The sequence below is a fragment of the Sciurus carolinensis genome, chromosome 7, assembly GCF_902686445.1.
Source record: "Sciurus carolinensis chromosome 7, mSciCar1.2, whole genome shotgun sequence".
Taxonomy (NCBI): Eukaryota; Metazoa; Chordata; class Mammalia; order Rodentia; family Sciuridae; genus Sciurus; species Sciurus carolinensis.
The window spans coordinates 17,926,570-17,940,615 of NC_062219.1; the positions used below are offsets into that span (position 1 = coordinate 17,926,570).

The 14,046-nt window shown below is 40.4% G+C and overlaps 1 long non-coding RNA gene across 2 annotated transcripts in view; it reads left to right on the forward strand.

The window, feature by feature from the left end:
- LOC124988264 (uncharacterized) overlaps nt 1–13,096 on the forward strand; it is a 41,769-nt gene extending 28,673 nt beyond the window's left edge. The window contains exons 4-5 of one of the 2 annotated variants that reach the window (XR_007109400.1): nt 11,106–11,251; nt 12,718–13,096. This is a non-coding gene — a long non-coding RNA (uncharacterized LOC124988264). The remainder of the gene's footprint in view (nt 1–11,105; nt 11,252–12,717) is intronic. The other variant, XR_007109401.1, reaches the window with a different exon arrangement.
- Nucleotides 13,097–14,046: the final 950 nt, after the last annotated feature.

Here is a 14,046-nt window from a genome sequence, read left to right on the forward strand (position 1 = left end):
GTGATAATTTTAGTAACATTTGAAAATAGTTTCTATTTAAAATAAAAATTCTTCCCCATAAATATTTTATCATAGTACAATTAATTTCATGAAAACTGAATGGAAGATTATGAATTTGGTATCCCTTGATCTCTGTTATTTTAATATTTTCAAAATAGTCTATATTTCAAATATATGTGCACATTATACTTAAATTTGGACCACAGGAAAATGTTGGTTTTTAAATAAAACAGGGACAAGGGATTTGAAAAGCCAAGCTTCACAGTGCTTTGAAAATGTGTTAAATGATGAAAGGCACCTTAGTCTTTAAAAGACCGTACTAAACCAAAGAAAGTCTTCCCCAGCAAATAAGGCTTGGCGCATCCTTAGTGTCTGGGGCACCCTCTGTGAGATCCCAGGTCTTCTGTATGATGTGGGAGCTAGTTCCCACCATGTTTTTCCAGGCGTTTCTTCTCCATCAATGTCATAATTCACTTATACAATGAGAAAAAAATATATTAAGTCAGGTGTGTGGCACGTTCTGGCAACAGAGTGGTGAGCAAGTTTGAATTCAGCTCCACCTTCAGGGATCGCAGAATGACAGGCAGTGAAAGAAGCAACAGCCGTGTAACCAAGGCCAGGTCAGGTTAGCACCGATATTACTCATGGGGCCTAATACAGGGGCAGCCCATGGGTACTGGTGAGGATGGGTCAGGGCAGTGGGGATTTTGCCCTTGCTTTGGAAAAAGAGTTCAAGATGGATGCCTGGACTTCCTTGTTCTTTGCCCACATAGTTCACTGGAAACTTGAGGATGGTTTACACTATTAGCATTGGCCACCCTGTCTCTGTAGAATTTTGACTTAATCCTAAATACACTAAATGCCTTGAGCATGAATGTTAACTCTGATGCTGTTCTAACTTTTCTAATGGTCGGCACTGGTATTACACAATTTCAAGCTGTCCTGGAACAGGAGTGGCCCCTAATTGGGGTATGACCATCTTACTTTCCCTGCCTCCATAACCACCTCCAGAGGATAATTTTTGAGTCCTGTCCAGTCATAACATACACATGGCCAAGGTAATGGGGGTGAGTAGAAAGTCGGAAATGTACCAGGCTATTTGCACTGGAACATGGCAACCATGAAATGAGCAAACATTTCATTTTGTTTATTGAGGTCAATGTGAAAGCTGCTGAATCTCTTATAACAGCTTTCAGGACATGCGATGCGTGTCTTTTTGAAACACCTTGAGCCAAGTCTGTTATTCTGAAATGTCAGAATATTTCATTATGGTAAGCATTTGACTCATATTGAGTTCTTTCATTGTGTAAAACTCTGCAAAGTGCAGCTAAAGCACATAAGAGGAACAAAAGAAGAAAAATAAGTCCTTGGAACCTGTGCGGCAATAGACAGAGGAAACAACCCGGGCAGGCTTTCAGGTTTTTATGGATTACGGACTGAGTACGTGGTCAAGGGGAAGAAGCCACCCATTCTCTTGTGTGTGCCTTATTTTTATGGTCTTCTCCTTAATGCAAGGGGCTGTTGGGCTGTAAGTGTGGCTTATGAAGTAAGGTAAGCTCAGAACATTACAGTTCAAGTTTGAAGAAGTGTGACTCTGGACCCAGGTAGGGATTTGCTAACTTTTGAAGCCAAGATACCATCAGACAGGACTGAAAGGGATGTGAACAATCTCAAGCCACAATACTTGCTTCTTTTTCCATTTTCCTCCAACAAGAGTACATTGGCAAATAAAATATCGAGAATCCATAATTATATAGAAGATGAGAGCACAGACTCTGGAGTTCCAGAGTTTGACTAATGGCTCACTGCTAGTCACATAACCTCTGTGAGCCTCAGTTTCCACATCTGTAAAATAGGGATCACAAAAATAAAAATATCTCCTGAGAGTTGGGCATGGTGGTGAATGCCTATAATTCCAGAGACTCAGAATGCTGAGGCAGGAGGATCCCAAGTTCAGGATGAGTCTGGGCAACTTAGCAAAACTCTCACTCAAAATAAAAAATTAAAAAGGTGTGGGAATGTAGCTCAGTGGTAAAATGCCCCTTGATGCAATTCCTGGCATAGTACTGTAAAAACAAAAACTATTGGGTATATTGTGAGGTTTAAATGAGATAATGAAAATGAATTGCTTAGTTCAGAGTCCACTTCAGAACTGTTCAATAAATGTTAAGCAATTATTATCCATACGATGTCAACTCTGGAAAAATCAGTGTTTTAGTTAGGGTTCTTTGGTTCATTAGTTCTGAAAATGGCTCACTGTAGCACAAGCAAAAAGTTATGTGAATTCTAACAGTTAAAAATGAGAAAGTCAAGTACCTATTTATTCATTGTTTAACAAGCATCTGTGGAGTGTTTCCATGTGGTTGGCAGTGAGCAAGGACTGGGGGTGCAGATATAAAAGTAACACTTCCCGTCTTCCAGACTCTTGAAGTCCAGTGGAGCAGATCAGTATGTAAACCAACAATGGTGTGCATGTGCTTAATAAATGCAGTTTGGCTGACCTGTGCTTTGAAAACCCAGTGCTCAAGAGAGAAGAATATGAAAGGTTTACATGCTTACCAAAGTCCAATACTCAGTATTAGGAATGGAAGGGGAAGTCAGTAACATAGGCGAGATTAGCTCAGACCCTGCTGACTCCCAGCCTCAGGAACTCTCTTGTCCCCAGGCTGGGATGTCATTCTTTGGTTTCTAAGATCAATGCTGGCCTTGGACAGGAATTTAAGGAGCTTTAGGTCAACCCTTTGTGACTGAAGTTCAAGTCAAGATAGCTGTCGGGAAGGCACTAACCATGTGCCCCGGATCTGACACCTGCCTTTCTGTCCATCTTTCCTTAATGTGTAAGGGGTAAGATCAGAAATGAGCTCTTCCTTCTTTGCAGGTATTTAAAGACTGGTCCTGGCTCTGAACTCCAGGCTTGTGGGTGCAATCCTCCCACCTCTGAAACACTTCACTGATGATGCTTTTTTCCTCCTTAGGCTTTTATTTTTTTGCCACAGCTTTATTGATATGGAATTCACTTGGTGTAAAATTCGCTCATGTGTGATGTACAGTTCAGTGGGCTTTAGCATGTTCACAGACATGAGCAACCACTATCACAATCAACCTCAGAACACTTTTATCACCCAAAAAGAAGTCTCACCCACCCTGGCTGTCAATCCTCCCATGCCCCCAAACCTGGCAACCACTGATGTACTTTTCCTCTCCATAAATATGCCTATTCTGAACACGTCATATAAGCAGATGCTGTAGACTGAACTGTACCCCCTGACACCAACATGTATATTTTGAAGCCCTAAAGTCCAAAGTGATTATATTTGGAGATAAAGCCTTTAAGGAGGTAATTAAGTTTAAATAAGTTTCTAAGGGCAGATCACTAATTCCATAGGAATGATGTCCTTATAAAAAGCAGAAGAGACCCCAGAAATGTATACACACAGAAAAACAGACCATGTCAGGACATGGTAGAAGACAGCCACCTGCAAGCCAACAGAGAAGCGTCAGGAGGAACTGAACCTACCAACACCTTGACCTTGGACTTCCAGCCTCCAGAATTGTAGGAAAAGAAAAGTCTATTGCTTAATCCACCTACTCTGTAGTATTTTTGGAGTGTTTGCTTGTTATGGACCCAATGTTTGTGTCCCTGCCAAAAATTCACTTGTTGATGTTTTAACCATCATTATGACTGTATTTGGAGATGGGCCCTGTAAGAAAGTAATTAAAGTTAAATGAGGTCATAAGGGTGGGGCCCTGATCTGATAGGATTGGTATCTTTTTAAGAAGGGATACCAGAGAACACATGGTCTCTTCTGGGAGCACAGAGGAAAGGATGTGTGGGGACATAGCGAGAAGGCTGTCCACAAGTCAGAAAGAGAGTGCACCAGGAACAGAATTTGAGGGCACCTTGATCATGGCTTCCAGCCTCCTGTTGTCAAAGTCACTCACTCCAGCATTTTGTTATAGAAGCTCTAGCAGACTGATACGGTGGAATTGTACAACGTGTGGTCTTTTGTGTCCAACTTCTTTCACTTAGCATCTTGTTTTTTGAGGTTTATTCATATTGTAGCATATGTCAGTCCTTTATCCCTTTTTATTGACAAACATAATTCCATTACATGGAAACACCTTATGTGTTTACCTATTCATCATTTCATGGACATTTCATTTGTTTCTATCTTTGCTGTGAATATTCATGTAAACATCTTGTTTTCATCTATCTTGGGTGTATATCTAGGAATGCAAAGCCTGGATCATTTGAGAGCTCTATGGAGAACCTGTGGGAACTTTTGAGGAACTGCCAAACCCTTTTCTGAGTGGCTGCGCCCTTTTCCATTCTCATTAGCAACTAATGGGGGTTGCAATTTCTCTGCAGCTTTATCAACACCTGTTAGGATCTGTCTTTTTCATTATAGCCATCCTAGTGAGTGCCAAGTGGCACAGCATTGTGGTTTTGATTTGTGCTTCTCCAATTTGTCGAATGTTGTTATCTTTTAGGTACATACTGGCTATTTGTATATCTTCTTTGAGGAGATTTCTATTCAGGGACTTTGCCCATTTTTAGTTGGCAATTACATTTTAAATTATTTAAATCATTGATATCTCATTCTTTATACATATAGGTAGAGTTTCCTTATCAGACACGATTTGCAAACAATTTGTCCCATTCTGTGTGCTATATTTTTACTTTACTGATGGAGTCTTTTGAAGTACAAAAGTTTTAATTATGATAGTTACATTGTTTTTCATTTTATTACTTCCTTTCTTGGTGTCATTTCTAAAAGTCATTCCAAATCCAAAGTACAAGTCTTTACTCATATTTTTCCTAATAGTTCCATAGTTTTCTTATATTCTCTGTACCATGTAACGTAGATGTCCAACTTCGTTCTTCCACATGAGGATGTGCAGTTAACCTGGCATTGTTGGTTGAAAAGGCTGTTGATTTCCCACATGAATTGTCTTGGCACCCTTGCTGGTAATCAATTGATCATAAATGTAAGGGTTTATTCTTAGACTCAAAGTTCTATTCCATTGATCCATATGTATGTCTCTGTGCACACCACACTATCTTGTAAACTGTAGCTCCGTAGTAACTTTTGAACTCGGGAAGTGTGAGCTTCTTAGCTTTGCTCTTTGTCAGGATTGTTTTGGCTATTCTGTGTACCTTAAAGATTTCCTAGGCTTTTGAAGGATCAACTTTCTCTGGTGCTTGTGGCTGGGGTCTATCTACAGCTCAAGACATCAGAGATTGATCTGCTCATATGCTGGAGTACCCACATGGGCTGGTCCTCATGAGCCTCAGTATTAGTCAGTGTGATGGAATATAATTTTTCTAGTCACTAGAGCTGAATATTATGGACCCAAATTCCGACAGACACCTTGTGGAGGAGGAGATGAAATTCTAAGTCCAGCTCTTGTGGTGTTCCAAATAGGACTGATGCATCAGGTCTGATAGTTCCCTGTGGAATCCTAAGAGTTAATTGGCCTTGATGGACAGCTTGTCAGTGGAGTCCTGTTGTAGCTAGTGTTTTAAGTTAGTCACAATCTAAAAGAAAATGACAGAGAAAAATATTCACCCTAATCAGGATGTACTTGTCAAAGGTTATAATGTAACTATCGAATCACCTAATGTATCACTAAAGATACACTTTTTCCTTTGTAGAAAGAAGTTTTTCCATTACTTTTGGACTTTAGTGGAGAATTCCATTAGGAATTTTTTTAGTATCTATTGTTTCTCTCACGACCTGACAGACCAGACACATTACTGAAGGCATAATCAAACAAAATCATACTTTGGGTCAAAAAGAGTTTTTGCTACTCTATAGGGGTGCATTCATAGTAATTGGGTTACCTGGATTTATTTTGAAGTTAGGATAAGACTTAACACATAGTTTCTCTTCATATTACATTTTTTTCCTCTCTAAGGGAATATGTGCCTTTCCAAATGCACTATTGCATTTGGCTTCATAATCCTTGCTACAGATATTTGGACTAAAGAAGGTTGGCCACTGCACTTTTGGAAACCTGGGTTCTGGAATCCTTCTGCTCAGATTTTCTTCAGGTTGACCAGCAAGGGGCACTAAAGCATAGCGTCTCTTCCTCATTTCCTCCCAGCAACAGTGCAACAGTAGAGGTTCAGAAAGCAAGCAATTGGGCAAGAATCTGGAAACTGCACTCTTACAGTCAGATAAAAAGGCTGGCGGTCGTCTCTTTGATATTTTTCAAGGGTATTGATATTTTTTAAGATGAGAAAAATTCTGATTGGGCAAAAAGGCAACAAAACAATTCCAAATACAGAATCACTCTTTGCTTGCAAGCCATAATTCTCCTGTCTAGTCAATACTGTTAGGTAAACCGGCAGAATCCTGTCATTACTTTTCTGTGAATTACTGCATTTTCTTTCCATCCATGGAACATAATGGCCAAGCCACATAACGAGTCCTTAAAAGGATGAACTACTTGATGTTACGGTGACAAGCAATTATTATGGAGGCCTACTGGTTGGTCTTTTTTCCCTCCCTTTAAATTTTGCCTGCCTATTTCCATCAGCTACTGAGGATGACTCTTTTATTGTTTCAAATAAAGGATGCAATCTATATGCTAGGCACACATTATGAATAATTCCTTGTCATAACGAGGCACAGTGTCCTTCAGAGACTGGCATGAAGTTACTGAAGCTCTTTAGTATTTGATAATGGGCTTGTCTTTCTTTCTCTCACTTTAAAAAAATTTCTGCTTTTATCTTTGCTTAATCACATCAAGGTACTGAAACATTAAGAATCATAGAATTCAACAATTAGTCCACCAAGCTAGAAGCAAACGCCCATTATGGTTTCTAAGACTGAATCAAACACATAATTTTTGGAAGCTTTGTTAACTTATTAATATTATGACAATCATGCATGTAAAGGTGATGAGTTTAATGTTCATGTTTAATTATAGACCAACATATAATTTTTTTAACATAACTAAGAGAAAATGGATGCAACCAACATATATTTTGAGAGACATTTCACTCTTTGCTTAGATTTTCTGGACCCTGTTATTTGCAGCATGTGAGAATTACATATTAAAATGGATAACACACTTCTTGATGCGACTCATTACGGCTCTCCTCCCTCGAATACAATCCTAGACCTCCAATGGCTGATTACTTAAGAACCCTTAAGAAGTCTTAGCTAAATGATGGATAGCTCTGAGTATGATTTCTAATATTTTTCTCTCTGCTAGCCAAAATTAGAAATTGGAGGTGTCAGAGAAAAGATTTCTAAGAGCTGAGGCAGATATCAAGAGTGAGATGAAAAAGACAGAACAAGAGATAGGAAAGACTTTTGATTCCACATCTTCCAAGTCAAGCCTGAAGGTGTTCTGCCTTAGCTACTTGAGATGGCTTTTATATGTCCAGATGTTAGGCATCTCTGCCCACCAGGGCCTTTCTTCTCTGATCCCAGGGGAATGAATGCAGAGACCATAAATGACTGGCATGGTTAAGAGCACACCCCTGGGGTTTGTTTTGGGATTCATGTTCTGACTATGTGACTGGGCAAGTTACCTATCTAAGCCTCAGTTAATGCTTCAGTACAGGAAGGATGCGTTCTCTCATTTAACAAATATTTACCAAATTTATCAAACACCTGCCACATGCTGGGCACCACTGTCAGCACATGTGTTTGTTCTGAGAATCAAGTGAGAGAAGGAATGTAAAACATTTAGGACTGTGACAATAAATAATGGTCATCAGAATCTACTGAGACTCTATTGTGAGCACACACTGTGCTGTATACCTTGGGCAATTCATAACCTCTGTCTGCTTCAGTTTTCCTCATTTGCAAAGAGAGATCCTTGTCTCATATGGCTCTCGTGAGGTTTAAATGAGGTAATGTATCTAAAGTGCTTAGAAAAGTTCCTGGCACTTAAGTGTTATGTAAGTGTTAGTTCTCATTACCAGTTTCTCAAGAGCAACCTGGAGAGGTCTATGCTATTATCACTGCTTTTAAGGATGAGGTAACTGAAGCTCAGGGGGGTAAGGTAACTTGGCCAAGGTTGAATGACTCGTAAACTACAGATGGATGTCCCATCTGTCTGGATCAGATCTGCTTTTCTCACTGTTCCCTGACGTCTCCTGGAGGCATTGAAGGCCCACCTTGAACTCACACAGATGGCTTACACATGGAACTGTGATAGCTCTGAGATGCCACTCTCAAGGTACTCCAGGTCTTCCCATCAGCCACCAGTGTACCCACTCATTCACTCACGTGCTCATTGGCATCTTACAGTCTTTGCGCTTCGCATTCATTCTGATAAGCTGCTTCTCTGTGCATACATTTAGCAAAGCCTCCATTCACTGCCTTAGGACCTTTATACTTTTTGCTAGACAATCAGTAAAAAAATGAAAATTTATTTTTTCCACCTGTGAACCTTCCTGGGGAGGAAGGCTATTGCTGGCTTATTATTTAATCATTTGTTCACACATTCATTCAGCTGGTCATTCAATTACTGGCATCAGTCATTCATCAAACCTTTACTATGAGCCAGGCCCTGTACTAGGTAAGTTGTTAAACTTTAATGAACCACACACTATATTTTCTCAGTATGTAAAAATATTGAATCCCAATTGTTGATCTTATGCAAATTAGTGTAAAAGATAGACTGCAGCAGAAGACAATGTTGGCTTGACTGGCTTGTTTACTTTCAACATCCCCAGCCCGTAGTTGTAACTGACTGTCAGAAGATAGTTCTATCAACGCTTCACAGCTTCAACAAGAAGCAAATTTTCTCCAAGTGTCCTTTGTATATTCACCCCTTTGGGAACAGGCAGCTCCAAATTATGTGGAGATGCTTTAGCATTGAATGAACCCTCTACTGGCACTTGTGGGAAAAGTGACTGCTTTTATAAACTATTCTTTTTGACTTGAAATTGAAAATGTTGTGAACGTTCCAAAGAACAACATTATACTAAGCTGATGATCAATTTGTGGAAAACAATCTTCCATGGTCGAATATAGTAACTATTTCTTTAAGAGAGAGAGAGAGAGAGAGAGAGAGAGAGAGAGAGAGAGAATGGTTTCTTATCCCAAGCATACCTAAATTTGGAGGGAGTAGATTCTGAGGACTTATGCCTTTATAGCATGAATTCTACATTTTATGCCCTCAAAGAGCTATAAATTTAAGAATAGATTCGCTGACTATTGCTCATGGAGGTCATTCATTCTTCTCTCTTTTTTTAAACTTTTGTGGTACTGGGGATTGGACTCAGGACCCCACATATGCTGGGTAAGCACCCCACCACTGAACTACACCCCAAACCTCTTCTTTTTTTTCTTAATAATATGTCAACTTTTCCCTGGGGAAAGCTCTGTGCTGGCTTTTGGATTAAAACAAAGAAAGGAAGAAAACACCCTTACTGCCTTTCCCCTACTCTTTTGGGAATGTGCCCTGTGACTATTGCCGAGTGCTGCCCTCATGGGGTTTCTTCCTTAGGGATCCTCCTGGGAATGCTAGAAGGGAGTATTGTTTAAGAGACAGGCTTCCACTCAGGTCTATTATTTGGCAATTAGAGAACTGAAGAGGAATTTTAAGCATTTTCTGACTTGTATTTGTCAGGATTTAGGACTTACCATGAAGTCGATGTTGAGAACTTGAAATAAAGAATTGAGTGTTCAGTGGCAAAATCAATACATAGTGAATCACATCAGAGTATCTTAAAGAGACAGACCTGTTAGAGGTACTTGCCTTGCCTGTCACCATGAGCAGGACAGATAATTGAAGGTTTTGATTCTTTAGTTGTTGGACTTTGGGGAGGTCTAGGGTTTCCTAGGGATGGGCCAAGATGGCCAAAGCAGTAGTGCTTTAACAACTAGTATGAAAGTGTTTCCAAGTTCAATAATTGGTTTGTAGAGAGATGGATTTTCTATGAAATAAATGGATCTCCACTTGTATGAGAGCCTTCCAAATATATATTCACTTTCATAATCAATTTTTACTCATAAAGGTTTATTGTACCTTTGTACAAACTTGTATAAGCATTGGGTTCTACAAATGCAGATTTTGGACATTTTGGATCTATCCCTGGCACACAAACTGGAAACAGTTCAGTCAGCACTGCTGGATGGCAACTGTCGAAGGCATCTGCATGAGGGGTGTGGGATGGGCCAACCTTGGTTGTGCCCATGGAAGTACTCATTGTCCATGGGAGAAGATGTTCTTGCCTTAGGTTTTGACTCATCCAATGCTACTGTCAGGTCTACCTGTTGGGGTCTTTATCCCCCTTGCTCTTCTCGACCAGCGACAAGGGAAGGGAGCACTCCCCAACAAGGCCAGACAGGGAAAGGTAGGGCCAACTGACCGCCCACACCCAACCCTCCGGGCGGAGGATAATCAGACGCATCAGGGAGACCCGTCACAGCAAGAACTCATTTATTGAGGAAGTCACACAGCTTTTATGTAGGGTGGAGGCTAGGCGGGAACCAATCAGCTTAAAGGTCAGCAAGGCATGGGGGTTCACGCAGGTGAGAGTTCCATAGGACTATATGGCAAGCACGAGCTGATCACGTCCGCGGAACTGTTGTTAACCAATCCCTGACAGTGGTCCGATTTATTGTCATTAACTTTTGAAACCGCCTTTGAGGCCTTGATCTTGGTCACCCGCCAGAGAGTAAGGAGTCAGCCTGAGTTAGTTAACGTGTCATTAGTCCCAACATCTACCCACTGAAGGAGATGGATGAATCAGGCTCTCTTCAGCTGGCACCTTTATAGTTTCTCATAGTCTTTTGGTGGACACAAATTTCTTCTTTCATGCCTACCAGGAGGCTTATGATGATAACTGGGCTCCCTCTGTGTCTGCGATGGTGTGCTGGCCATGGAAATAGAGTCAGGACTCTTGGGTATTACTATTTCTCAGGAGAGATTAATAAATTGACCTTTTAGTTGGTTATTAATTAGTCTAATTATGTGGTCAATGTGAGTTCACTTCTGAGAGGCAATCTATGCTAAGGCTTCTGAGTTTGTGAAGTTAGATTGAGGGACCATGGCAAAATGAACAAAATCAACATTCTGTCTCCAGAGACAGACACTCCACTGCATTGACCTTGACCTTCCTCCATTATTTTCAGCAGGACTTTATGGGAAGTGTTTGTGTCCCCAGTAGACTGTAAACTCATTGAGAACCGGTCTGTATTCCAAACCCTCAGTGCAAATGCATGGCACCAAGGAAGAACTCAATAAATACCCAGTGAGAAAGGAAATGGAATAATAAGAAGTAAGTGATTTTTTTTTGTAGACTAGTAATCTTGTAGCAATACAAACTCTTAGTTCAGTTGATGAATCTTTTTTTTTTTTTTGATGAATCATTTTGTTTTTGAATAAATTTGCTGTTTCCTTACAAAAAGACACACAATACTTTGCAGGTTTAGTATCTTCCACAAGCACCAGATATATTACAGACCTGACCATGGTTGATATAAAATAATCCCTTCCTTATAATATTTTCATTTCATCATATAATTCATTTTATTGTCTTATGTCTATCAGATCTGCAAATATTACAGGGGACGGAAAACCTTTTGTACTTGGCACTAAAAACTAGTGATGAAAAACTAGTTGAATCAAGAATAAACCAGTCTGAGATGAATACTTTTATTGGAAAATGTGAGAAATAACACAAATGAATGGTATCGACACTATCACAGATCATTTTTCAACACCCAGAAAAATCTGCTGTTTGTTTTAAAGAAATGTATCTAGAGGAAAATGCATGAATTGAATGATGATAAGAAAAATAGTAATGAAAAGACTTCTACTTATCTATAGCTATATATCCTGTTAGCTCTTGTTTCTGATTTCATTGTCTTGTCAACTCTCAAGGACATGGGTAATCTATGGGGGAGGGAAAGAGAGGGAAAAGGAGGGAGAAAATAAAGTGTGAGTATGCACATGTGTGTGTAAATATTAGGGAAAAGATATTTCACAACTGAATTCTGATTTTCTCAAGCTTGACAACAAAACCAAAGGAATATACTCCATCCTTCTATCACACACATGTCCTTCGAAAGAAAAAAAAAAAAAAAACTCCTTCAGTTATTATGAACTATATTACCACTTCTGTACCTTGCCACACTAAAGCGCCACAGCAGAGTCAACCAACATTGTATGGGATGATTAACTGCTCTAGGTTGATGATTAGCATTTCCAAATTAATAATGACTTCTGCTTGATTGACACTTTGTTATTCAAAGGTGAGACTTTCCAGTCTCAAGCAGAAATCATCTGTTCTCTATTTTGCATCCATAATGATAAACAGTATACGCGCTATAACACCAAGAACTGATTTTTAATAGCAGCGTCGGTAACTTAACTGCAGGCTACCGGATATCACCTTTACCTTGATACAACTGAGTTTAGGAAAGAAACAATCAATTGGGAACTGTGTTTGTGTTGAGAGAGGAGTTAGTGCTGTTTGTTTTCATAAGCAGAGAGGAAGTTATTAGCCCTTGTGGAGTCTAAAATTCTAACCCTCAGGAACTTTCAATATTTCCTCTTTAAGGCATCAAACAGCTGTTTCTCTTGGGAGGGCTCCTGGCAGCCAACTGAGTTGAACATGGGGTACTGGAATGTGGGCTTGCAAAAGGAATGTGGAGAGGCAGCTTGTAATCTCACACACATACACACACTCACCCAGGCCCCAGGCCCCTGAATGGCTCAACTGAAGATTTTTTTCCCTTCCAGCCAGGGAAAGCAAGAATCCACTCTGTCAAGTGACCTTTCTCCTGTTGTCCCTCCTGGAGAGGCACCCTCTGGGGAGGAGCACAGCTGTGATCCAGCTTCCTTGGGACAGTGGTCACCAGACACATGATCCCAGGAGGAACAACAGCAACCATAGTGGCGGCAGCTCCTATGGGACCTGCCACGTGAGAGCATCGGAGTCCTGCCTAGGGAAGACATGGCATCTGGAAGAACTGTGCGCCTTGGGAGTTATCTGCTTATTCATTCCACAGTCCTCCTTCTAGTAGAGCTGCCAACAGTTCCTCAGCATCCGGGAACGCAGGACCACTCTCTGATTATGTCTGTGACAGTTGTATTATCGTAATGACCATTTATAATAAAGCAACGTCCTGCCCTGGGTGTGTTCATTCCTCAATGCGTGGATGCAACATTCTGATACGGCTGTTGTGGCAAGGCCATAGGAAAGGCTGTGCCTGTGAAGAAAGCCACCCCCCTGCAGGGAAGGAGAATGATTTCCGGTGTCAAGTATGCAGGCAAGACATGTATGGAGGACAGGAACCAGACGCAGTGGATGGTCAGGTCTAGGCTGTAGGAGTCTAAGGTCTTCCTAGCAACCAGCAAGGTGATAAAGGTCAACAATGGGGGTCATGACTGTTCAGAGAGCTCAGAGTTAAAACTCAGCTTTAAGGCTGGATTTTAAGTTTCCTGATCAGATCTAATTCTAATTCTTCCATATGATCTGCCAACTGAAACATTCTGTGTTCTTGGGATGGCCAACATATGGGATTTATACCATTACTAAGGGTAAAAATAGCTCATATTGAGAGTCCACAGACCAGAGAACTGAGATTTACATAGCACATAGCCTCAGTCCCTGGTCCTGAAGAAGAAAACTATTTTTCCTTTTTTGATTTGGGCAAGTCCACAGGAAAAAAAAAATCCTTCGAAATTATTGGGCCTTAATGTAGATGAACCAATGCCATATGGGACTCATGGTACAATAGTATATTTCACCAAAGAGAAGAGATCAGAATAAAATGCAATCTGTGTTTGTTTCTATGGCAGCTGCCATTTTTGAAGTAATACTAATGCAATTTTGAGGTCACCCCCTGTCACACATGTGTAAACCCTCTCTGTGATCATTACAACAGACATTGAGGTATGAAGGACAAATAGAAGATTTGGGATAGATGGACCATATACACACTTTATTTGAGAAAGATTGAACACTAGAAATCTGAGTCTTTGTTGTTAGGGGAGAAATTCTGAAGTCACTTGGGCCTGAAAGAGTTCCCAGGCTGATTCCAAGCTACCAAAATACAGAGTCCAAAG